Source organism: Pelodiscus sinensis, chromosome 7, assembly GCF_052426305.1.
Source record: "Pelodiscus sinensis isolate ZL-2025 chromosome 7, ASM5242630v1, whole genome shotgun sequence".
NCBI lineage: Eukaryota > Metazoa > Chordata > Testudines > Trionychidae > Pelodiscus > Pelodiscus sinensis.
Genome location: NC_143058.1, coordinates 54885803 through 54912883, shown reverse-complemented (window position 1 = coordinate 54912883; position 27081 = coordinate 54885803).

The following is a 27081-nucleotide window of genomic DNA, read 5'->3' as shown; positions in this document are numbered from 1 at the left end:
TGGTGCCATGTGAATATCCTGGGGAAAAGAATTCCATACGTACCACTAATCGTGTATATGCTAGAAATATACATGCAAGGTGATGAACATAGCATAACTAAATTTGAAAAACAGGCTATGTCCTGAAGGGCCTAAATTGTCATCTGAAAATACTGTTTGTAATCCTCCTGTCCAATGCTGAGGTTTAGATCACTGCAAAATACTTGGATTAGCACTCTGTTTCTCCAGCTATGTCCAACCTCATTTGTATGATTTCTTGGTAAGGCAGCTGAGTGTTTACAATCTATGTACTATAACTGAAGAAAAGAGAAGCTATAGGTCTTATGACAAAAACAGTGAAGAAACTAATTATTGCTGACTTTTTGTTCATTGCTTTCAAAAGTGGTCAGGGAAGAATAACGAGTCTGGCTGCGTCTAGATTGGCATGATTTTGCGCAAATACTTTTAACAGAAAAGCTTTTCTGTTAAAAGTATTTGCTCAAGAGAGTGTCTATATTGGCATGTGCCTTTGCGCAAAAGATTTGCTTTTGCGCGAAAGCATCCATGCCAGTGTAGAAGCTCTCTTGTACAAGAAAGCTCCAATGGCCATTTTAGCCATCAGGCTTTCTTGCACAAGAAATTAATGTGGCTGTCTACACTGGCCCTCTTGTGCAAGAATACTTGCGCAAGAGGGCTTATCCCTGAGCGGGAGCGTCAGAGTATTTGCGCAAGAACCTCTCATTTTGTACATTACAAAGTCAGTGTTCTTGCGCAAATACTCGTGGCCAGTGTAGACAAGCGGCAAGATTTTGTGCAAAAGAGGACACTTTTGCGCAAAATCATGCCAGTCTAGACGCACCCACCGGCTACGTCTACACTGGCCCCTTTTCCGGAAGGGGCATGTAAATTTCACGAGTCGTCGTAGGGAAATCCGCGGGGGATTTAAATATCCCCCGCGGCATTTAAATAAAAATGTCCGCCGCTTTTTTCCGGTTTTTAAAAAGCCGGAAAAGAGCGTCTAGACTGGCCCCGATCCTCCGGAAAAAGTGCCCTTTTCCGGAGGGTCTTATTCCTACTTCAAAGCCGGAAAAAAGCGGCGGACATTTTTATTTAAATGCCGCGGGGGATATTTAAATCCCCCGCGGATTTCCCTACGACGACTGGTGAAATTTACATGCCCCTTCCGGAAAAGGGGCCAGTGTAGATGTAGCCAGGATGTTTTGCTAGAAACGGTGCATGGTGCACATATAGGAATGCACAGGGGGATCCTTTCTGCATTCCTGTATGTGTTGTGTATTGTTTAATTTCCTTAATAATCAGCTATAAACAGAATAAGTATATATTAACGGCCCATACCCATATCTTGGTCATTTTAATTATTTCTTTAGCATAACTCTTGAAGTTAATGAACATGTCAGCCTAACAATCTATAGTGCAATCTGTCCTAATGAGTACAAGATTGGCCTCTCTTTGGAATAAATATAGAAAGTGCCCTACAAAACTCCAGTGAAGGTTGGAGATTAGAATTTTGTCATTAGCCTTTCTTCCCAGGACATTGATATGTGAATATCAGTTTACATGCAATTAGTGTAGTGGGCTAATATAAGTGAGAAACATTGGTAAGAAACATAGTTGGAATTCTTTATCTTCTCTTGTTGAAACTTCAACATTTGTCAACTAATATGGAGTAATAAAATTGTAAGATCAATTTATACTTTCTGCCATACACTGCTTTAGCTACCGGAGGTTGTGGTATGTTTTTTACTATGAAGGTCTACACCTCCCTATGTGCCATGGAGGAATTCAAGGATGTAGTCATAGGCTCATAGGCCTTGCTGATGAAAAATCTCTAATGAAGACTGAACAAACATGCACATCTTAACACATTGCATCTGTGGGAACCAAACATCTCTAAGAACTCCACTTGCTGTACAGGCAAGTAGATTTTCCTTGTTTAATAACAGAAACTGAAATAAAGTGCTCATAGAAGCATAATATGGAGATATATTTTCAGGATTCTGAAAATAAATAGCAGTGGATTTATTTAATATATAACTTAGAACAGGAATGTTTTCTGAAGAGGCTTTGAAACCATTATGTATGAAGATGAAAATAAATTACAGTAAGTACCAAAAATGTTTGTTAGTAAGCTCTTCAAATATGAATTCCATTTTATTAGACTAAAAATATCTGAGTTTTTCATGTTTTATGATAGATCTGAAATCATATTTCTCAGCTAGCAATTGTGACATTTAAATGGATCTTCATAGAAATATAGAAGTTAGAGATGGGGAAAAATCTGTGAGAATAATTTAATCATGCTTTCTATTTCACTGCTGATAGAGGACCGTTTCCTACAGACCATTTCCTAGCATTTTATCTGAAGTTTTCCCTAAGACCACTGTTTTAGGATGACTATTCCATGGCCTTCCTATATTCCAGTGTTCAGTTTCTTCATATTCATTGTGTTTTCCTATTTAATTTATCCCTTAGCTCCTAGTTATGCCTGATTAAACCTCTTATTTGTTGTTTACACTCTTCAATCTATTGTAATTTGTGTTCTCTTCTTAGCCAAGCAATAGTACACATTTTCAGTTCTCACAATCTTTCCTTTTACATCAATGTCTTCCTTCTTCCATTTATTTTTATGTTGTTTCAGATCTTGTTTCAATTTTCGAATGGCTTCCCCAAGTATTTAGAATTGAATGGACTAATCCAGATACACTTGTGCCACAGTCACATGGAGCTTCTCTATACCACCAATATTTTCTGTGTTTGAATATAGTTGTGAAAAATGAAGTTAGCTGATAAAATGGTGTTTCTGACTTTCTGGAAATTCGTAGATCAGGACAACTTGTGATCACAGTTTGTTGACATAATACTGAACATGATTTTTTTGTCACCAGAAACATATCAGTTAGCTTGGTTTTACACAGCCATGTTCAAACATGACACAATTTTGTAATGTAAACAAGCCCCCAAAGGGGGATTATTACTATAATATGATGCCTGTGTCTATATGTGAAGCCCCAAGTGGAGTCTGTCTTGTCATCATATTGCATACCAATTTACTTGATGTAGAATCTCCCCAAGTATCCTCTTTCATTTGTTTTAGAAAGTTCTCACTCTGAATTTCTGTATTTTGGACTATTTTTCCCAGGTGCATTAACTTGTATTCATTCAGCTGAATTTTATGTTTTTACTTTGCTGCTTTCAGACCATTTTTATAAAATCTCTAGGTCCTTTGTGTTTTTTCTGTATTCTCACTAACGTTGGCAGTATTTGCACCTGGAAGCTGTAAATCATGGTTTTTATATTAAATTGCTAGCTGTCTGCGGCTACGTCTACACAGCTTCCCTCTTCCGCAAAAGCCTATGCAAATGAATCACGGATTAGCATATTGCTGTGCTTCATTTGCATAATTAATTAGGAGCCATTCTTGTGCAAGAGGTTTTTGCGCAAAAGGTGCCATCTACACAGCGCCTTTTTGCGCAAAACCCCCCTCTTCCACAAGAGCCGTTTTTCCTGAAAAAATGAGGAAGAATGGCTCTTGCACAAAAACCTCTTGCGCAAAAACTGCTCCTAATTAATTATGCAAATGAAGTGGAAATATGCTAATCCATGCTTCATTTGCATAGGCTTTTTCGGAAGAGGGAAGTTGTGTAGACGTAGCCTGAATGTTCAGCAAACAAGGCCAAAAATACATTGTTCACACTTCATCTTTCTGCACACGTGGTAGTGTAGACCTGCCCAGAGAGTATTTCATAGGGGTCTATGAAAAAGGAAATATAGAAACCTTGATGTAGCCCTACATAACCATAAAAATGATAGGGAAAGACTAAAAGACTTTGAGCAAACAACAAGTATTGATATGGGTAGTATGGGTGTTCAACTACAAGTCAAACAAAGCAAAATGAATAAAACATGTGAGATGTATTAGTGTATGCCCTACTGTAGCTATCAGTATGTTCCTAAAACTAAACTAGAGAAAATGTAAGTGAGCATAATTCCAAGGGAGTACTCACAAACTAATGGAAACTGTTATTACTTTTGTGGAGAAAGAGAAAGGAATGAGTTATTAAAAGAAAAATATGCCTCTTGCCAAATTTCCAGCTAAAATATCTCTGTCTGTTCCACAGGTGACTCTCAAAGTCAATTGTATGTAATATTGCCAGAGAACAGGCTTCTGAGCCACGTGTTAGAAGAGAGATGTCTATGAAGTCTGATGTCCAGTATTATTTTCTTAGATGCTTTATCTTTTATTCTCTGAAAGTGCCACTACATGTAACAATGAACCAAAATATATAAAAACAATCCTAAATTAAATATCACCATCATTTCTGGGCCTACATCCCACACAGGAGGCATAAGAGAGATGGTCTGTACAAACCATCTTGATGACAATCCAGTCAAAATTCTGTTCTGCCCGAAGACCAAACTTAATGCTTGAACCTAAACTCAAATTCTGTTTAGTCTGGGCCACTTTTCATTCTGGAGTATATCAATATAGGCACCACAAAGAAGTGATTTTTCCTTCCCTTCCCTCTCTCCAGTTTCCATCCTCTTTCAAAGAGCTCTAGCTACAGCTGCATATCATGCCTACGAGAGGTACAAAAAGAGTCCATGATTCTGAGGCACCACATTATGATTAATTTGTAAGAAGAAAATGTTTCCATATTTGCTTCATAAGACAATTCCATGGTTTCCTCAAACTGAGTAATTGCTTTTTTTTAAGCTTTCAACTTCAACTTGCATTGCTGAATTTGTTTTGCCATAGTAAGAGATTCACATGCATCTCTGCTACTTTCCTTGCTCTGAAAAACATTTGAAAGTTTGAGACAAGTAGTACAAGAAAAAAATATTCATCCTTGGGCCAAGATCAACCTTGTGGATATTTCTGAGTGAGAGTTGAAAGATTCAGAAATTTATGAGGGAAACACTTGAACAAAAGTAGGTGTTATTGGAGCTACAACTATGAAAACCTATTTGTATTTTATGAGTTCTTTGGTAAATAAAATTATACTGTAACAAGACTATTAACATTTTTCTCAGCTACCATTTCTCATTCCACCCTGTTATCATCACTAATATTTAAAATAACTTTTCATTAACTCTGCTTTGGAGATTTCTCTATTAAATTATTAAACAACTTACTACTGTATTATGCAATTTGAAAAGAAATAGGTTAAATAATGTAGGTTATATTTTTACCAGGACAATTAAAACTCTGTTAAATCTAAATCAAGATAAAAATCAGATTGGTCTGTGCATTTTTCACCTGTAACAACTGCTGTGACTTGCTTTCAGCATTTGAGGACTGATCTATTTGTCCGAAGCTGACAATGTGCTAAGGCAATTGTGTAAAGTTTTCCATTAATTACTAGCATTACATTAATTAAAACAAATGTGAAAGTGAGAACATGTTGATGGTGCTAAAGTTAATGAGCCAAGATATTATTATTTAATGCATCTCTGAAGTTAATTGAAGAGAAGGATTTTAAGTTCAAGAAACTAGATTGTGAGGTACAAGAGTTATAAAATTCCAGAAGCAGCAATGTTGGTTATTTCATGCAATGGTGGGATCATCCTGATAGTTAATATATGATGTTTATCTCAAAACTATTTTGTTTGGAATCACTGTGAAAAACAAATATTTTTGCATGCCTTCAGGTTATTACCAGGATGTAGCTAGTTATACATTTTCAACACATGTAAAAATATTTATTGTTTCTATTGTGGTGGTGCCAAAAGGTCAAAATCCAGGTTCCCTTATGTTAACTTTGGAAGACAGAGTCCCTGTCTCAGAGAGATCACCTTTGAATTTAAGACATGATTCAGTAAGTGAATTTAATCAACCATAGGAAGGAATGAGATAAGAGTAATAAAATAACATGATTAAATAGGCTAATGATGACCTTGACCCAGACCCTTTTATTTCAGTTGACCAAACTAAATGTGCCTAATCTTATGGTTTCAAATCCAATTGAAATGTTATTGTACATGTTAAATAATTATAAATCTCCTGTTTGCTATACAACATCTTCCAAAATAGCTGATTTTTTGGTAGATATCACAGCAGAACTGAGACTGGAGCACTGATATGAAGAAGAAGGTTAAAATGGTGAGTACTTCTGCTACTAAGAATGCATGACCCATGTTCATTGCTTTTCAAAGATTTCTCCCAATCTTATTTTATTGTTTAGAATGGAGAGACAATATATCAGAGGTGCAACCAACCATCACAATAAAATGATAAAGCTAGGTTGCATTAGGAGTTGACTAATATAATCAAAGGCAATCAACTTATTATATACAATACATTTTTGCACAATGGTAATAATTTCCCCCAGGATTACTGGAGCTGAAGTTGATGTGTAATTTTAAAATACTTTTGGATCCTTTTCCATAAATATTGGGCCACAAACATAGCAGGAATGGAAATTTGATTATAGTCTTGTCTTTTTTTAAAACATACTCTCATTTTCATGTTTCTATGCATTTGAGCATTCTGCTTGGAGCCTATTCGTTTTCCCCTTTAACTCACTGATGCCCTTTACTTTTAAAAACCTTTCTTATGCCTTATATTAAGCCAAAAGTGGTACCTTTTTGATGTACAGTATTTGATCTCTGTATTAAAAAAACTAGCATGTGTGAGTCCTGGAAAACTGATTTGCTACAGTGTGGGCAGAAAGGAAGCAGTTTTTTTTTTAAATTTTATTTGACCAAGTTTCAGAAGGCACAAAAAGAGTGGAGGCAATTGCTAACTCAAATTAAGTTCTGCTGATAACAAGGATTTGGAAAAAGGCATTTTTATATCATGCTAATTTGTTTACTCAGTCAAGCCATCTTGGTGCACAAATTTAAGTCTGCAAAAGCTAGAATTAAACCAGTTGCTTTGGGGGAAAATAGTTTAAGGTATAAATGTTGTCCTTTCATTTTTAGAGAACCAATTTTGCATCTGCCTTCTGAGGCATTTAAGAATTCTTCATTTCAGAAGCTCATAGGGTTAAGCATTGATTGCACTTAATATCTTGAGCTAGATTGCAGTGTTACTTTTATTCAGTGTGACCTATTGTATCTTAAAAAAGATGAAAGGAAAAACTTTCTAGTAATACTTTAGTTCAAGAGTATAGGTAATGGATTAATTTGTAATTTGGGAATAGCATTATCTGAAGTACCTGTTTATGCATTGAGATCCTGACCCATGACTAGGATTCCTAGGTGCTACAGGAATACTAAAAAATAATAACAAAGTCCATGCCCTTTCCTCCATAAATAATACCAAATATTAAACTGCAATGGATTGTTCTAGATTATATTTGCCTAAACATGTGTGGATCAAAAACAGGTAACACAATATCTACCCACCGCAACATAGCTTTACAAGTATCACAAAGCAAGGCCTAGAGAAAAAAAACTTTGGTTCTATTGTTGATTGGGATTGTTAGCACATTCAGTGTGGAGGTGACATTGTCATCCACACTTCAAAAGTTGGCAGGTAGATTTTAGACTAATACATTCTCTTGATATTAAGTATTATGCATATTATTGTATTGCCTTGAGCTACTCCTTTGGAGAAAGTTTACAGAGAAGATGGTTTTGGAGCAATTCTACCTACATTTTATTCTTTCTTCAAACTGTTTTATAACTGAGGTACTGTCCAGAAAACTGGTTGATTACATTTGTCTAATTTCTTGAGATAAGTGTCTCTGATAACCTGCTTTAGGTATAGTAGCAGCTTTTGATACTGATCAACATGTTGTTGGCTCCTCTGTGTAATCTGGGAGGTAGACAGACTAGCCCTCTTGGAGTCCACCCTTTCTTCTAAGCAGTTCCAATAAGCAATGCTCAGCAGATGCTCACTGTTCATATGGGACATGCTGTGAAGTGTATGTTTGAACCCTAAGCCCTGATCTACATTGGGGAGTTTATTTTGAAATAGCCCCCTTTATTTCGAAATCAGTAGAGTGTCCACACTACCAAGCCCATTATTTCGAAATAACAGGCTGATTATTTCAAAATCTGTACTCCTGCTTTCCTTATGGAATACGTTTATTTTGAAATAGTTATTTCAGGAGTTATTATTTTGAATTTAGTTATTTAAAAATAATTCCTTGATGAAGACATACCCAGAGGAAGGTTAAGAGAAAGTCTGGGCTTCAGTATGCTGAGGATAGTTTGCTATGCATCTTTCACATTGATCCCAGCTGCTGCAGACTCTCTACTATAACCTACAAGAGTGTGTCTACATTGTCAGGTGAGCTCAGGCTGTGACTCGGGTCCAAGCTTAATGCTACTCTATGTACACCCAATCATGCTACCTCATGGCTCAATCCCAGAACCTGCTGGTCAGCAGGTTATGAGCCCAAGTTGAGTCAGGACCCATGGTTCAAACCCTATTGCTTTGCTGTAGATGCAACCCTACTTGCAGGGCTGGACCGAGCCATTCCGGCACCCTCGGCAGAAGGTTAATTGTGCTCCGCGTTGGGGGAGGGTGCGTGCGTGGTCCCACCCCCGTGGCAGTGTGTGGGGGAGGTGCATGCGCAGCCCCGCCCCACCCGGCATGTGGGAGAGGGCGTGCGGAGCTGGCGGCGGCAGGACACACATGCCCAGCCCGGCTATAGCTGCTGGCATGCTGCCCGGGGCAGGCTGAGCTTGGCTGTGCAGAGCCCCACAGCTGCTGGCCAGCGCTGTGGGGGTTAACATGGCCCCCACCCTGGGCAGCCGCTGCAAGGTGGCCGCTGGAAGCTGCTGCAGCCTGGGAGCCGGGCGCATGGTGCCTGATGGCAGCTGTAAGGGGTTACAGCTGCCATCAGGCACCCCCCATAGGTTGGTGCCCCAGGCAGCTGCCTGGCTATCACATGACTTAATCCGGCCCTGCCTTCTTGATTTATGTCCTGGGAGTCCATCAGAAGTATCCCACAATTCCATGGGCTATCTTCTTGAGTCTTCTTTATCCCAACAATCTCCCGTTACTCAACTGAAAACAGAAGAAGTCCAATCTCGGTGTGCAGCAGCAACAGGGAATCAGCATTAACTCTTCCATTGTCTCTTGAACCCTGAGCTGCAAACACATGAATTGAGAGCCTTCTGTGTTTGCCAAGGAAACTGAACTGCACAAGCCTTTTGCAAAGTGTGCTGTTCCATGATCATAGGAACACACTGAGATTTTGGTGAATCTCTAGTGCGAGGCCAGTAAAACTGTGGACTTGAGTAAAAGTACCTGGAATAACCATGTATACCTTTAGATAGCTAAAAAGCTTGCAGTTTGGCAAATTTCCTGGACAGGAAGCTAAATAAGAGTTTCAGGGATGAGTAGTTGAAGAACCAAGAATCAGAACTGCACCTTGGGCAAATCGCCAATCTCATGCTCTTTTTATGAGGAATTTAATTTGGTACCTCTCCCAGCATAGTGTCAATTGTGATTCATGACAATCAGGTCAACTGAAATGGTGCTTTGCTGTCCCCTTAATCCAGAAAGGGAACTGAGGGTACGTCTACACTACAGCACTAGTTCGAACTAACTTAGTTCGAATTAGTTAATTCGAACTAAGCTAATTCGAACTAATGCGTCTAGAACTAAAAACTAGTTCGAATTAGTGTTTTGCTAATTCGAACTAGCAAGTCCACATTGAGTGGACTCTGAACAGGGCTTAAGGATGGCCGGAAGCAGTGCCGGCAGGGCATAAGAGGAGGACTTAGAGCATGGAGATGCTGTCTCAGGCTAGCCGAGGGCTGCGCTTAAAGGGTCCCGACCCCCACCCCGAACACACAGTTCTAAGGGGTGCCCCGCTTGCAAAGAAGTTCTGGCTTGGAGTGCCCGGAGTACCCACACTGGGCACATCACACCACTCGGCCATCAGCCCGGCTGCACTTGCCGCAGGCTGCCATCTGGGGAGAGGGGGCAACCGGGGGGCTGCAGGAGAGCTTCCACCCCCAGAAGCCCGCAGAGCCAGCCCAGTCCTCCCCATCGGGGGCTCGTACCCCATTCCTCCCTCACCTCCTTCCACTTACCCTTCCCTAGCCCCCCTTCTTATTGATGTACAAAATAAAGATAACGTTTCTTCCAACATTGACTCTGTCTTTATTGAACAAAACTGGGGGAGACTGGGAAAAGGAGGTGGGAGAGGGGAAGAGAAAGGCTGGGAGAGGGGAGGGCAACTAACATGATCAGGGGGTTGGGAACAGGTCCCAGATGAAGAGAGGCTACAGAGACTGGGACTTTTCAGCTTAGAAAAGAGGAGACGGAGGGGGGACAGGATAGAGGTCTCTAAAAGCAGGGGTTGGGTGGAGAGGGTGCATTCAGAAAAGTTCTTCCTGAGTTCCCATAAAGAAGGACTAGAGGACACCAAAGGAAAGGAATGGGTATCAGGCTTGAAACTAGTAAGAGAAAGTTGTTCTTCTTGACAAAGCAAATAGTTAACCTGCGGAACTCCTTGCTGCAGGAGGCTGTGAAGGCTACAACTAGAACAGAGTTTAAAGGGAAGTGAGATCAAGTCATGGAGCTTGGGTCCATGGAGTAGTCTTAGCCAGGGGGTAGGAGTGGTGTCCCTGCCCAAAGTTTGTGGAAGGCTGGAGAGGGATGGCACGAGACAAATGGCTTAGTCACTGTCTTCGGTCCATCCCCTCCAGGGTCCCTAAGGTTGGCCGCTGTCGGCAGACAGGCTACTGGGCTAGATGGACCTTTGGTCTGACCCAGGACGGCCATTGTAAGCTCAGGGCTCAGGGTCGGGGGTCTCAGTGGACCACCTTGATTTTCATGCACTCCTGCTCCTGGGTGGCCAGACTGGCAGCTCTCCTGCCCTAAACGGCCACTTTCCTGTGCCTAGTGCGGAGATCGTGGACGAGGTCCACGATGTCCGCACTAGCCCAGGAAGGTGCCCGCCTCTTGCGGTCCAGGGCAAGCTCCTGGGAGCCGCCAGCCTGGTCCCGGGAAGAGGGGGTGGGCTGGGGGACATTGGGTGGGTGGCTCTGTGCCGTGCCAGGTGCAGGGTCTGCCGGCTGGGTGCTGGCAGGCTTGCACCTGGCACGGGCACCGTAGCCAGCCCGTGCCCCTTTAAGGGGTCGGGGCCGGGAGGGGGGCATAGAGTTTCCCTGGTGTTGGCCAGAGTGGCCACCAGGGAAACCTGGGGAGGGCTAGCCTCCCACTAGTTCGAATTAAGGGGTTACACACCCCTTAATTCGAACTAGCTAGTTCGAACTAGGCTTAATCCTCGTAAAATGAGGTTTACCTAGTTCGAACTAAGCGCTCCGCTAGTTCGATTCAAATTCGAACTAGCGAAGCGCTAGTGTAGCGCCTATTAAAGTTAGTTTGAACTAACGGCCGTTAGTTCGAACTAACTTTGTAGTGTAGACATACCCTGAGTGAGGAACATGAAATGACTCTGCTTCTGAAACTAGTCCCACGTAGGACAGGATCACCAACAAATTCTGGATCCATACGCCAAATAGATGTTTGATACCTCACCCTTTGAGGAACACACCACGGCTGACCATGAAGAAAAATTAGTGAAGACAGAAGCCTCCTGTGAGCCTGCTAAGTTTCTGACTCTGAAGTTTATTACTACAGTAATGGGAGGGATTTCTGCTCTAAGAACCAATGCAAAAATAAAATAAGCCCCGGCTACGAGCATGTATCTGCTGATGGCAAAGTATATCCAAGTACTTTGGCATCTACCTCCCCACACACCTTTCCATCATCTGGAGTTCAAATGGTGACTGGGGGTAGCAGATGGTAAAGAACAGCTTTAAAGAGTATTTTTACATAGTTGCTTGCTAAGATTGTTCATGTTTTCCTTCAAGTAATAATGGCTTTATGTTTGCCAGTCTATATTCACGCAACCGTCTATGAAGTCACCTGGAAACTGTGTGCATGTTTGGGTAACTGTGTTTTATTTTCAAATCTAGTCCATTTCCTTTATAGGATGTCAAAGCAGTTACCGGTGAACAAATAATTTCTCCCAAGTACAAATAGTGTATCACTTTTATTCTGTAACTGCACTTACCCAGGCTGTATTTAGAGAGATTCCATGGAATGGAGCAACTATTGGATCAGTTCTGAAATAAAACATTTTATGTCCTTGAGATTCCACAGTACTTTGTTCTCTATTCCTCCAGTGAGCTACATTAGGACAAAAGACAATGGTTATTGTCTATTTTAGGCCCCTTGACCTCAAACAACTGTTATAATTCCAGAACTTGACTCCTACCACAATGTACCTAGATGGACTACTCCAAGTGGTACTAGTTCTGGCTGAAGTTCTTGAGAGGGCTGACAAATAGGCCCAGTACTAGCAGCAGTGAGAGATAAAAATGGAAAGCAGGCTGAGGGGCAGGAAGATAGGTCTGAAACTTATTGCACATCTGAAGGACACATTTTCAGCAAGGGAACAGTTCCTGAAACAGGACACTGCGTGAGGAAGATTGAGGTTCAACAGAGAGAACTGTTTGAGTGATTAATCTCCATCATGGCTAGAAGAACATAGGCTTTCTCTGCTTCTCCCATACCAAGACCGATCCCCCTGTAACATACCCTCAGCCCAGAAGAAGCTTGGACAACTCTATGCATTCACACTCCATCAATGGCTGGGCCCCACGTAACCTTCCTTTTTGAACCCCCTCCATCCCCTCCACCGCTGCCAAGTGTGCAGAAAAAAAAAGGAGAGGAGAATGTGGGGCCAGGAGACATGAAGCAGAAGGGGGGCTGTGTCATGTTTTCGCTATGTCTTGCACTTATTTTTTAGTTTCTGTTTTAGAAATGTCCTTCAGTTTCATATTTTGGGGTGTTGTAATGGCAGCTGACCTGCCTGGCATTAGGTGACTGTTCTACTGTTATAACACATTTACAAATAAAACCTTTTATGTCATTGTGAAAGTTGATACCTATCATTGCATTGTGCCATCATAATTTAAGATAATAAAGCTAAAAACATTACTAAACAAACAATATTTCCCCATGCAGTTAGGTACAACAATTCACAGTAACTTCCTTATGTGAGCCTGCACCATGATTCAGACCTCTACTTCATTATCTATCGTGTCATTCATGATAATTGTATGGCAGTCAAGCCCACACCTCTCCCAAGCACTCCCTTCCTAACCCAGTGAATTTGCTCTTTTCCTGCCATTGCAATTTTTAAAGGTACTATTCCTCCTCTTCCATTGGTCCATGCAAGTCCATAATGTGACAACACAAAGCACATCTAACTTCTATTGCCCAGGTGCACTAAGCCCCAGTTGTGGTAGGTACTCTTTCTGGCTGAGTGTACCAGTAGGTATCTTTGGTGCGTTGGAAATTCCACCAACATGTATGATGACACCTTGTTGTTTGCTTCTTTCCTGACACCAGAGTAAAAGCTCAAGCAAGAGCAGTTCTTCAAAATAACTCCACAGCAGGCAGTGGCACGGGAACAGTTTTTAGGATGGGTGTGCTAAACTATGCAGCCTCCTTCACTTACTTTCACCCTTCACTGCCCCAGGCTAGTGTCATAGGTAGGGTTGCCAACTTTCCCAGAATGGATGGACTGGACGCCATTGCCATTGGTTTGGAATGCGGGAAGGCCGGATGTTGCAGTGGGGATGTGGGGTCTGTGTGGGAGTAGGGGTACAGGAGGGGGTTCAGGGTTGGGGTTTGAGGTCTAAAAGGGAGATAGGGTGCTGAAGTGTGCTCAGGGCTAGGGCTATGGGTTGGGGCACAGGGTCTGTGAAGGAGTTAATATTCAGGCTCAGGGCTGAGAGTTAGGGTGCAGTGCCTGGGAGGGATTTAGGGTGTGGGAGGGGGCTTAGGGCTGGGACAGGTGATTGGGATGTGGGATACTTACCTGGGTGGGGTAGCTCCTATTTGTTATGGGGGGGAGCAGGTGGCTCCACACAACCTGTATTGTCCTGCCCCTGCCTACAAGCACTGCTTCCTGCAGCTCCCATTGGCTGTGATTCCCAGACAATAGGTGGAGTCTCCAGGCAAGGGCAGTGCAGGGACAGAGTTTATAGGTGCTCACAGCTACACGGCTCCAGCTGGGGGAATAAAGGCAGCACATGGAGAAAGAGCCCAGCCCTTTTTTCAAGTTGACAGCCCCTACATTCTTCCACATATTGACTTTCCTGGATCATGATGAGTTTCACTCTGCCGCCTTTCTTTCATTCGAAGGGTGCAAACACAGACAAGAAGGACAAGCCATGAAGCCGTTTATGTAAGAGTTGCAGCAAAAAATGAGAATTTGGATCAACGTAGTGTATCATATTCTTCTCCACGTTAGAGACTACAATAGCATAGTTTTCACTGGAGGGCAAATTATGGCCTGACTTGTATGGTGATGTGAAGCAGCATGACGTGCCCCTATTGCACGTAGCCATCTTGTCTCTCTAATAGGTGGTGGCTCAGGAAGGGAAGCAGGATGTAAGAAGCTGCTTTATCTCATGCAGGGAAGTGAAAAGAGCTTTGGCTTCACTCCCCCGGTGCACTTGATAGTACACTGCACCAGTGCTACCATAAACAAGGACCTGGTGCCTTTTATTTCTTCCTTAGCATATCAGGGGAAATTGTGACTTAAAAATCACAATTTCCCTCCTGGCATGTTCCAGGGGCAGATTGTGCGCTTATGGTATACATTCATCTGGAAAGCAAAATGTGAGGATTGTGTCTGAATCTCTATGCGATACAGAAGAAATCACCCAATCCTCTTTTTTAATACCTATACCTTTCACAGCCAAACTGTAAATTCTCACAGCGTGAGCCCCTAGAATGGCCCTGTCTTTAAATTCCCTTCCCCAAGGCTCTAGTTATTTATTTTATCAGGCTATTATTCTCTTATGTTTTACCAAGGATTTATTACTTTTGAACTGTCTATCTGAGCTCAACATTTGTCCTTAGGGCCAAATATTTATTAGAGAGAAGTATAATTCAAAGTGACACATTGCCCAAAGCACTCCAGGAAAAATCCCGTAGATGAGTATACATGTTTTCTATTTTCTTCAGAAAATTAAGGAAATGGTGAAGAAACAACTCTATTACTAGCTGAGGATTGACATTAATTCCACTACTTGAGACCAACTAAAATTACATTTAAGAACTAAATATATACCACATAAAACAGTAATGAAGTGGTAGCAACCTGCTAGTAGGATCAGCAGAACCTATTGATCACAGATACTCAAATCTGTGGGAACAAAGAATATCCAGAAGTGGGGAAAGAAAGGAACAGACAAGAAAGATGGGGGGAATGAGAAGGAACATTGCTGTGACACAAAGACAACCCAAATATGTTCTATGAGCACACCTATTTTATATTAAAAGTACTGTGAGTACTATACATCTTCTGTTCCTCGTAGTAGGTTATTAACCACAAGGAAAACCACAAATTGAGAGTCCTCATAAATTCCCCCCAGTGGTAAGGTAACAAAATACAACTCCTGATACTCCTAATAATCAGCCAGATCATCTTTTCTGTTTACGGATGCAGAAGCAACTGAGCTTTGGTGGCTTTTCCTCTATGTGTAGGGAGGGAAGGAAACACAAATGTTTTATAAGGTTATGGTGCAGGGAGGTTAAGAAGTATGGGTGCTGGAGCAGCGGGAATGTCAGCAGAGACTTATTTCTCACACACTTGCCATATTTTATGCAGAAATTCTGTTAAGTAGTACAGCTTGGATCTTTATCAATTTTTGGGTCTTCCCTTTGAATTCTACTGGAAGCACAGGCAGGAAGGTGTAGATGTATGGGGCAAAAAGGATGCTGACAACAGCTGCACTGATCTTGCAAAAGTTCTTCTCTTGAGAGTGAAGAGAATGGCTAGTAGATCAATACAGAGGAAGAGATGTCATAGGCAAGTCTATTAAATCAGCCACCTGGATGTATTTTATTTTTTCTCTGGCCGTAACTTGCTGTTTTTGCTATGGAAGGGGTAAGCTAGTTCTATGGATCTTCTCAGGGCAAGGAATTTATCTAACCTGTGTTAAATAACTTGCATTACTATTAATGTATGTGCTAGCTCACTATTGTTATCCTTCCCTTGTTCATTATACTAATCTTGTCTCTGTAAAGTCTTTGTGGCTAACATTATATTTGTACAGCTCCTAACACAATGGGCCCCAATCTCTAGTGAGCAGCTTTGAAACTACCTGAAAATCAGTAATTAAGTCAATGATCCAGAATAGCCAAGACTTTTTTTTTTTAAATTACACATATGAGAAAGTCCCACTGGCTTCCAAATAGTTAAGTGCAAACTAGCTTCAGAGGAACTATGTCAGATCTGCTGAGTGTGGGCATCTGGTTAGATGTTAGAAAAGCAATTGGTGCCATTTCCAGATAGAGTTTTTGAGACCGACACAAAGAACTACAGCAGCAATATTTCTAATGATGCAGGATATAGCATCAACTAGCAACAGAAGTCTGTAACAGCTGTTCTTCAAATATTCTAATCTTCTGTATGGACAGAACTTCTGCTGCAGTTCATTACCAGGGCAGCCAAAACTAAGAACTGGGCAGTCATTACCTCATGCATTTGTTTTTCTGGGAGGTTTCTATCAACTTCATTTCTCGATTTAATCTGCAGGTGCCTGTCACCAACCGAGAAGGATTACAAAAGGCTTGATTCTCCCTTAGGCTGCTCAAGGCATGGATCTTTCCTTTCTCTCTCTTCCCAACCATTTCCCCTAGGCTGTGTCTAGACTGCAGGGTTTTTTCGAAAAAAGTAACCCAGGACCAGGTGCACTCCAAAGTAAAGGAGCTGCGCCAAGGCAATGTAAAGGCCAGGGAGGAGAGCTCCTGTTCTGGGGCAGCCCCCCACTTCTGCCCCTATTATTTGGAGCTGTTCCAGATCCTTGGTGGTGGGGAAGCATGCACACCACTGCGTCTCATCCAGTCTGGCTTGGGGGACCCTGTGGTGGAAGCACCAGAGCAGGACCTAGAGCAGTCCAGGGAGTCTGGAGACGGGGAGATGGTGCCGGAGGAGGAGGACAGCGAGGAGACGGTGATCCTCACTCTGGAGCCAGTCACCCAGACTCCAGAGGCCTCCCAGATGTCATCAGATGCAGGAGACGAAGCAGCAGGTGAGTGCAGTGAGGTCGTGTAACACAGAGGGTGGGGGAGGTGGGTGCACAGTGTGTGATGCACAAAGGAAACCTGTAATGTTCACCATGGCCATCATGCAGCTGTCTGTGCATGTGCCAACATGTTCAGTGGTAGAGTGTGACACATGGGGGTGCACCACGTGATGACATAAACCATGTCCAGAACACACCCAGGTGGGTTGTCAGTGCGAGGTCCCATTGGCACTTCGGGACCCCTGTGATGCTCAGGCTGATGCCCAGGTCACACATGGTGATACCTTCAGAATGTCTGAGTCCCCTGTCTGAAGGAGAGGGCATGCCCTTTTGGACAGCTATTGTACACATGACTGATTGTGTCTTCCTCTTTTCCTCCACAGCTGGACCAGCCATGCAAGAGGGCTGCAGCACCCCAGCCCCACCTCCATCCCGGGGACATGGGAGCCACAGACACAGGCGTGTCTATACAGACATCCTGAGGCAGCATGTGGCGGCCGTGCGGGAGCTCAACACCATCCTGCAAGAGAAGACGGAGGCAGAGGCTCGGTGGCATGATCGGCTGACGGAGGAGCTTGTCCAGCAGTGCACGTCCCTGTGTGCCACTCTCAGGGAGGTCTGTGGCCTGCCTGCTCCTGTACCTGGTCCTGCTCCTCCAGCACCCCATGATCCCGCCCCACCAAACTGTCCTTCCACAGCAGCATCCCTTTCCCCCCTTGTACTTCCTTCTCCCCCAGGCCTCCCAGACCCAAGTGCACCTACCCTCTGTTGTCCAGCCAACAGACAGTCATCCACCTCATCCCAAGGCCATGGTAGACCCCGAACACGAGGCACCAGAAGGAGACTGAGAGCAGGCAAGTCCCGTGCAACCTGATCCCCTTCCCCTCCCCAGGTTTCAAGTCCCCTTCCCTCCTCCAGTTTTTAAGTCCCCTTCCCCTCCCCAGGTTTCAAGTCCTCTTCCCCCCTCCAGGTTTCAAGTCCCCTTCTCCCCTCCAGGTTTCAAGCACCCCCATCACCCCCAGTTAAATACCAAACACTGTGTTTAAGAAAATGTTTATTGTACATAGTTTGTCATTAAAGTATACTTTCTCCAGCAAAAATTAAAAAAAGCTTTTTTTATGTTTGCAACAGTTATACATTCTTTCAGTTATTGACATTTATAACAATAAAACAGAAGTTATTCTTTCAGACAAACCCTGATGTTTATTATTTCTACAAATGGTCAGGATAAGGGCTGGGGAGGGAAGCGTGTATTAGGCCAGGGCCAAGCTCCCAGACAGGAACCCCTCAGGAGAGTCAGTGGCCTCCAATAGAGAATTGCTCCTCTAGGGCCTCCCAGATGAGAACAGCAGACTGGTGAGCCTGGAGGATGGCAGCTGTCTGAGGCTGGGCAAAGTGCCTCTCCAGACCATCAGCACCTGTACCCCACCCTGGTAGGAAGGCCTCCCCTTTCCTCTCCACCAGGTTATGGAGAACGCAACACGCGGCCACCACCTCAGGGATGTTGCGTTCCCCCATGTCTAGCTGTGTGAGCAAGCACCGGAATCCCGCTTTTAAACGTCCAAACACACATTCCACCTGGTTGCGACCCTGGTTAAGATGAGCATTAAACTGCTCCTTTCTCACATCCAGGTGGCCGGTGTAGGGCTTCATCAGCCACGGCATCAGGGGGTAGGTGGCATCAGCCACTATGCACACTGGCATGTGCACATCCCCAACCGCAAAGTCATGATGCAGGAAAAATGTTCCGACCTGAAGCCTCCGGTAGAGGTATGAGTTCTTGAAGATGCAGGCATAGTGTGCCCGCCCTGACCACCCAACACAAATGTCAGTAAACTGGCCATGATGGTCGACCAGGGCCTGGAGGACCATAGAAAAGTAGCCCTTTCTGTTAATGAATTGGGCTGCGCAATGGGACGGTGCACAGATTGGAATGTATGTCCCATCGAGTGCTCCTCCACAATTCGGGAAGCTAAGGGCAGCAAAGCCGGCCATGACGCTGTCCAGGTCTGCTAGATGGACAAGCCTGTTCAGCAGCTCAGAACTGATGGCCCTCACCACCTGCAGAAAGAGACAGACAACAAAATTTTAGAAGGGGTGCCTTATCTCTTAGGAGGAGAACCCACCACCCACCTTCCCCCTCAAATACTCCGGAAATCCCCGGCAGCTCAGGGTGAGTGGAGGAGCTCACTCCCACTCCCACTCCACCTTGACCTTTCCTGACAGTCTCCCTTCCCCCCCCCAAACTGTGACTGTCCCCTAACAATGACTTACCTCCATCAGGATGGACCCAAAAGTAGACCTGCCCACTCCAAATTGGTGTCCCACGGAGCAGTAGCTGTCGGGGGTGGCCAGCTTCCAGAGGGCAATAGTGACCCTCTTTTCCAGGGGGATGGCAGGCCGCAGGTGGGTGTCCTGCCATTGCAAAACCGGAGCGAGCCAGGTACAAAGCACCTGGAAAGTGGCCTTCTGCATCCGGAAGTTGTGGAACCACTCCTGGTCATCCCAGAGCTCCATAACGAGCGGGTCCCACGAGTCAGAGCTGGTGTCAGGCCTCCAAAAACTCCTGTCCACAAAGAAGTTTGGAGGCAAGGGCAGTGGAGCTGCATGACGGGAGAACCCTTCGTACCTCTGGTCTGGGTCCAGATGGGGAAGTAGTCTCATGACTGTGTCATGCAGATGCAGCAAAACTTGCAGTATGATGGCGTGGGGCCATCGCCTGCCCAGGGGCAACTCTGGCTCCATGCCAAAAGGGGTCTAAATCAGAAAAACCTCCAAACAAAAAACCTGCTGGAGTGTCCGCTGGGCACTCCAAACAAGCACTGCAATGCCTTGCTTACCTCCTAGAGGGACAGCAAAGGTAGTTGCAGGAGCAGAGCAACGGGTGTTCAGGGGCGTCCCTTTAACCACGCGTTTCTGCAAAGGGCAGGCAGCAGCACCCGGAAGGAAATGCTGCCCCTATGCCCCTGGCAGAAGCGGTTCCAGGTGGCTTTTTCTTTCAAAAGAGTATCCAGAAGTCAGGATGCTCTTTTTCGAAAAAGTGGATCGATTTTCTGATCCGCATATTGTAGTCTAGATGCTCTTTTTCGAAAGATGCTTTTTCGAAAGTTTCTTTCAAAAAAGCATCTTTCAAAAGAGCCGTGCAGTCTAGACGTACCCCTATAGAGCTTTCAACATTAATCTAACAGTTTGAAACAAGCCATGCAGTTTACCTCGCAGCAATATGATTGAGAAGGTCATGATCCATTAAAACATTATGCAGAGAGCATTGGAAATGAAATAGATCTTAGAAGCACATGGATGGATGAGATTTATAGAATTTAAAACCTTTCTACCTCACTTCTTTCCGCATTGAATATCTTGTGTTAGCCTCTTGTGTCCTTGTATAGCTGTCAAAAGCTTAAACGGCCATCGGACAGGAATATTAATGTGCCATTAAAAATCATCCTGTGCCAGTAAAACTAAGAATTGGCAACTTTCTTAGCAATGTGGTAGTGCTAAACATAAAACTATTAACCTCTAGTTACTGTGATTAGAAGCTTTGCATGCCAAATCTTTACATGCTGCAGTCAAATAGTTTGCTGCATATCAACAATTTAGGCTTAAAATATGTATTATATTGTATACTGACAAATTTTGGAAGAGGTACGTCAGTGTCTCATGTGACATGGTACTGAACAAGGAACCATGAACTCATGGATTCCAAAGAAAAGTAGTAAATGTTTATGGACAAAAATCTGTGCCTGACCCAAAGCCAAACCCAAATTTTAGAGGTTCATTTTAAATTTGACTTTTTTGACAGAGCTTGATCTTGTGAGCTTTCCAGCCCCATTTTGCAGAGTCAAGAGATTCAGCTTACTTGGTTTATCAGTCAGGACCATTTTGCTTACCTTACTAAAAATTTGCTCAGGTAAGCCTCCTATTGACTTTGGTACAGACTGAGGATTTGGCTCTCAAACTCTTCATTGCTCATCAGAAGTGAACCAAACCTCTGCAGCTTTCATCTCTACTCTGATCTTTATGATCTGGTGTCTGTTTTTTCTCCTAGGCATTTGATTGACCTGCTGCAATGACTTTTTGCTGGCTACTTTATCCCTATAATTTTAAATGACATTAAAAGTAGGTAACATGATCAAATATTCTAAAGTCTGGAAGTGAAAAATTGTTGAGTAATCAAACATGTCATAGAATATATACATCTCCTTATAAATATAGACTATTAAAGCTGCTATATTTTTATTCACTTGTGCTATTTGTATGGCCATCTCTCTCTCTCTCTCTCTCTCTCTCTCTCTCTCTCTTTTGATGTGGCCAAAAATTATAAAATGTGGATGTTTCAAATTGTTTTATATTACAGTAGGGACAGGATGCTGTGGGAGAATGCTAGAGGGGAGACATATAACCTCTTGACTAATTAAGGCATAGTTCCCTATAAACTAGGGAAGGCTATTATGGGTTATTTGAGGCACCTGTAGCCAATTAAGGCCCTGTCAAGAACCTAATAAAACCTCCTGTTTCAGCAGAGTAGAGTGGAGTAGGGGAGAGGACTGGAGTGTGGAGCTGAACTGTGCTGTGCAAGATGAGAGTATTAGCAGAAGGGAGACCATGTCCCAGCATAAAAACTCCCTTCTCCAGGTCAAGGACGGAGGGTTACCCTACCTGGGTAGGCAGAGGGGAAGAGGATGAGGACTTGCCGGGATTGAGAGGGACAGGGGTTCAGACCCAGATCTTTTCTCTGCTTCCCTTCTCTATCACCTTCCTGGGTTACTAGTGGGGCCTTCAGTGCAGGGGCAAGGGCTGATATCCTAGTCCTCTGCCAAGAAAAGTATAGGACCCACTATATCAATATTGCACATTTTGTCACAGTAGGTACCAAACTTCAGATACCTTACGAGGTGAGATTTTCAGAAAGTGTTAAGCACTAATGTTATAAATATCAGGTCTCTACAGTTTTTCAAATTGAGCACTCAAGAGCAGCTCTGAAAAGCAGCAGCTACTCTTAAGAACACTGGTCTTGAAGCTCCCATTGACTTTCTTTGCATTTGTTGATCTCAGCATGTCTGAAAATAGGTGTCCAAAATTAGATGCCATTTTCATAATGAAAAATCTAAGACGTTATTTTCCTTCCAAGACGTGTATCACCAGGGCTATTCTTAGGGGCTGCAGGCCCTGGGACACACTAAGGATGTTAAATTGTCTTTAACTGGCTATTCGATTAGTTAATAGGCACATCTGCATTCCTCCTTTGAAATGTACAAGAGCCCGCCCTCTTGTAAATTGCAAAGGAGGGATGTGTAACTCTGCGGGAAGTCCTGCTGACTCCGGGCTACATGCAGGTCAGCTCAGCTGCTGCTTTGAAGTACCGCTTCCCCCACCTTTGCTGCCTCTATCTGATAGAGGCAACAAGTGGTGGTGGTGGGGGGGATTGACTAGTCGACTAGTTCTTAACATCCTTAGGACAAACCCTCCACCCCGGCTCAGGGCCTAGGGCGAACTCCTACTGCTTTCAGGCTCTGCCCCACCATGCCTCTGCTCCAGTCTTCCCTCCAAGCTCCACTCCTGCTCAACCTCACCCCACATCTGCTCTGCCTCCTTGCAGCCTCCCCTGCATGATACAAACTTGGGGATTACTAGAGGTCTCACACGGGGCAGCAGCAGGTGTCACCACCCGACACATTCTCACTGTGGTGGCAGGAGCCAGGATGTCCCAGCAGCCTGCTCCACTCTGCCCTACTGTCCTCTCCTGCTGTGCTCAATGTCTCCGCCGCAGCAGGAAGCAGTGTGCCATGAGGCCAGGACACTCTGCTTCCTGCTGCCATGAAGAAGCTGAGCACAGCAGGCTGGGAGAGGACAGTGGGGTGGGGCAGAGCAGGCACTGCTGTGGTGAGTGCAGGGCGTCGTCCCCTGTTGCTGCCCCATTCAGGCCTCCAGGTTATCGCCTGGGTCCTGTCCATAGGACATTTGAGGTAACTGCTGCAAGGCCCTGAAAGTGCAGTGCCTGGGGAGGCCACCCTGAACTGTCCTATGGATGTGACAACTCTATGTGTCACAACCTGGCTCAGCCTCCTATCACACCCAGAAGAACGTTGACATGCTGTGAGAGGACCCATCCACTGGATCCCATGTGTTCTTAAGCCAAGTGTGTCTGGGCTGAGCATGGTCACTTTTCCTAGCTCAAGGAAGACCACATATCTGTCATCTTCCCTTAGGACATGGGGTTATGCAGTCCACTGACATAAGACCCTAAAACCAATGCCTCAGACATCTCAAGCCCAAGTCTCCGCATTGTAGCTCATTGTAGGTGTGCTGAAGTTTTTTTTTTAATTAATCCCTTCAAAAACAGCATGGAAGACAAGCAACATAGGTTTAGCAATTAAATTTATTTTATTTTGAGAAAGCAGAGAAATACACAATAACAAACAATCTTGACTCACTCCTCCCCATTCTAGTCTGTTCTCACCTGATCTGAGTTCTGGTCTTTGGGCATGTCACAGTAAATGGGCCCCCTTTCTCAAGAGAGCATCCCCTTTTTTAAGTAGTGTCTGATCCAATTTTTCCATGTGCCCAGATGGGGAAATTCCAACCCCCCACCATGCAAGATCCACATAAAAGAAACCATTACACTACCAAGTCATAAAAGAATTTATCAAGGGATTCATTAGGATTGCTTACAGCACTATAAATCCCTTCAGTATCATTCCTTTATTTACAAAGAGCTAAATTCAGACATACAAAGACATGTTAGATACAAGTGCAAGGATTTGCATGACAGAAAATTACATATTTACTCCACTTTAGTTTGTGTTCCTATTTAAACTTGATTTCATTAATTTGTATACTGTACACATGCTGGGTTCAGTCAGCAAGAATCTGAATGTGGTTTTTTTTTTAAAATTTGATTTATCTCATATATTAAGAATATGTTGCATGAACATATTCTTATATAGCACTTACTGGTTATATTCCTCTATACTGTAGCATCCAATGGAAGAACAGTTAACATTGCACTTAATGGCTTAATCTTTATTGGTTCTAAATTATTCTCTTATTCTGTTTTGCTACTATCTCCCTGGTCACCTATTAAAGAAAATTCACTTTCACAGCACTTGAATTTGCTTGCATGTGGACAGAATAACATTTTCAACTTCTTTTCAGCATATTACCCCCTGATTCTACAACTTCTTGTGCATAGACAGATCCCTAACACCACACAATGCCCTATTGCACAGGAATTTGGGAGGTGGGGGTGGAGTCCTCCTGCACTGACTCAATTGCAAGATACAGACTTCAACGATCATTTATGGATGATTAATATTTTGTTTGTTAAATATTGGTGAACAGTCACATATATTTTTCCAATCATTTAACGTCACATGTATTGGCTACAGTAAAAGTAGTTATATAATACCGTACTAACGATTATTATATTTACATAAGGACAATTTGTGGGAGAAATTTTGTTTATACAGATTAAAAGATTCTCACAGATCAATGTTTAAGTCTTAGTTTTTGGTACACATTAGAAACATACAACACATATATGGTCAAAGACATATATCTGTAAAATAGTCATTGCTTTGTTGCTGATCTGTGTATTTTTGATTACTTTAATTTGCATGTACTTTTAATATGCTTGGTTAAAAGTAAGAGACATATACAGCCTGATTAGGCATGAATTAAGTGCAAGCATTGACCACTTTAGAAAGGATCTATTGTGTACTCATGCACATCAGTGAGCACAAGGCCATATGTTCTAACTTACACTATCTAATAAAATGTATTTGAGCTTATGTAAGCAGGATTATTTTCACTGAAATCAGTAGAGCTATGCAGATTTACATCAGCTGAAGATCTTGCTCCAAATGTATGGTAGGCTATTATCCCAGGCAAGTTTAGCACTTGTCCTCTGAAAAAAATCAATTATCTTCAAGAAGGTCTCTGGTGTCATTGGGACTACTCCTATAATTGTTCACCATTGTGATTAATGCTGTGTAGTTTAGGCCCTTTGTCAGGTAAGACCTACTGAATTGTAGCTTTTGGAATGGGAGGGCTTTTCTGCCTTCAGGTAATAGGTGGTCACAACCACTACGGGCAATAGTTCTGTGGTTTAAGAGCAAGAGTCAACGGACATGGGTTAAATGAAGCAGCAATTTTATTTTTAGATGTGTGGGAATACCATGCAGATTATTCCATAATTATCTGGGGGGGCTTTTACCAGCACCCCCATTTTTTCCATCCAACTCTGGTCATCCACATTTTTTCTGGAACCTTACAGCACTTGGCGTTGGGGTGGGGGTGGGGGCAGGGTTTACACCAGCTCACCCTCTTTTTCTATCGCGGTACCTCCAGCAAGTCCATTGCCAGGACCTTACCATACCCAGAGGCTCCCACCATTTCCCTAGGGGACACTCCAAATCCTTGTGTCCCTAGCCAGGGACTGAAGGAGACTGCAGGCTGCTCACTAGCCATATCCTCCTCCCCTAATGGAGCTATTCCTCCTTCTCCTTGGCCAGAAGAAGAGAGAAATGTATCCCTTTCTCCCAGAGCCAGCCCAAGGTATGGGCAAGGTGGGCTACCGCCCGGGTCGTCCATTGTAGGGGGCGCCGCGCAGGGCTGCCGGGCCAGATTGCACCACTCATGCTATGCATGCGCTGGGTGCCCGGGGGCGGGGCTGCACATGCGCTGCACGCCAGGGGCGGGGCCGCGCATGCATCGGACTCCCGGGGGTGGCGCTGCATTCCTGGGGCCCACAGCGTGTGAATGGCTCGGGCCTGCACTGCTTTCTCCCTTTCTTACTGCTTTGCTTCTAAGAGGAGCCATGTGGCTAAGACATGCTGAAGTGCTGTGTTGTCTCCTGCTTCAGCCTGCTGTGTGTGAAATGGAGGCTTCAGGCATAGGGATGCCCCTTTTAAACCCTGCATTCCTAGGGGATGGGTCAGTGAACACGCTGACCCCCTTTGCAACAGTTTTCAACTCTCCACCCCTTCCCCCAGCTAGAAAGACTGTTCCCTTCATTCAGCCAACCAGTCAAATACCCCTCCCATGCTCACACACTTAAACGTGTAGCAGGGTGGTCATTTCATTGTTGCGTTAAACAGATTTTTTTTACAATGAAAAATATTATTTATATCCCTCCTCCTTTCCTCCTTTTTTCCTGCACATATAAGCGTGCTGTATTAATTTCTACGGGTGAAGCACTGTTGTCTCTTAAGTCATTATCTCAAGTGTGGTGAGAAATTTTAAAATATTCTAATTCTCAGTGTCTCTCATTGTCTCGGTGGTTCCCTTAATGAATAGAATAATGAACTCTGATAATATCTTTTCATGTTCAGTTCTTATTAATCAATTGCACAAGTAGTATACAAGTGATGAATCACATGCAATAAAGCTAAGCGTAAGCAGGGATTTACAAACAAGACACTACATGCTTAATGATAGAAATGAGGAGAATAGAGACTTTCACAGAGATAGCCATTAGGAAAATGAAAAGTGCTGAAAGAGAGACAGCAAATTGCTGGATTATTTCCCCATTGCTCCTAACTTAGGCTGAAAAGGAGGGATTGTTAAATGACGAGGACATGAATGTGGCAAGAAAGGCTGACAAATTGGGTGAATGGTGACCGAAAAAAGCAAAAGGGAACATTTTTTTCCTCATTCTTACATTTGCATAATTCCTGATCATGTCTTAACTACACTATTTTTCCCCTAAAAGGAAAAGAGGCTGGGATGTTTTTTTTTCTCTCTCTCTGCTGGATGGTCTTTTTAGCTAGTGTCTGTTGTAATTCTGAGACCTACCTTCTACTTTGTTACTTGCATACTTATTCACTGGCTAGATCCTGGGGGGTTCACATATTTCAATTAGTGTTTGTGCCATCAATATAACAAAAATTAAGTGTTCAGTAAACTGAGTATAAATGCTTCCATTTCTGTCAGTTTATTGTAGTCCAGATGCTCTAAAATAATACATATAAAATGATAGTGATTCTTTAGTTTTCTTTGTAATTGTGTTTTGAAAAATATACCTGATGGTTCTTCCAGTAAAGGTTTTGGCCTAGTTTAGGC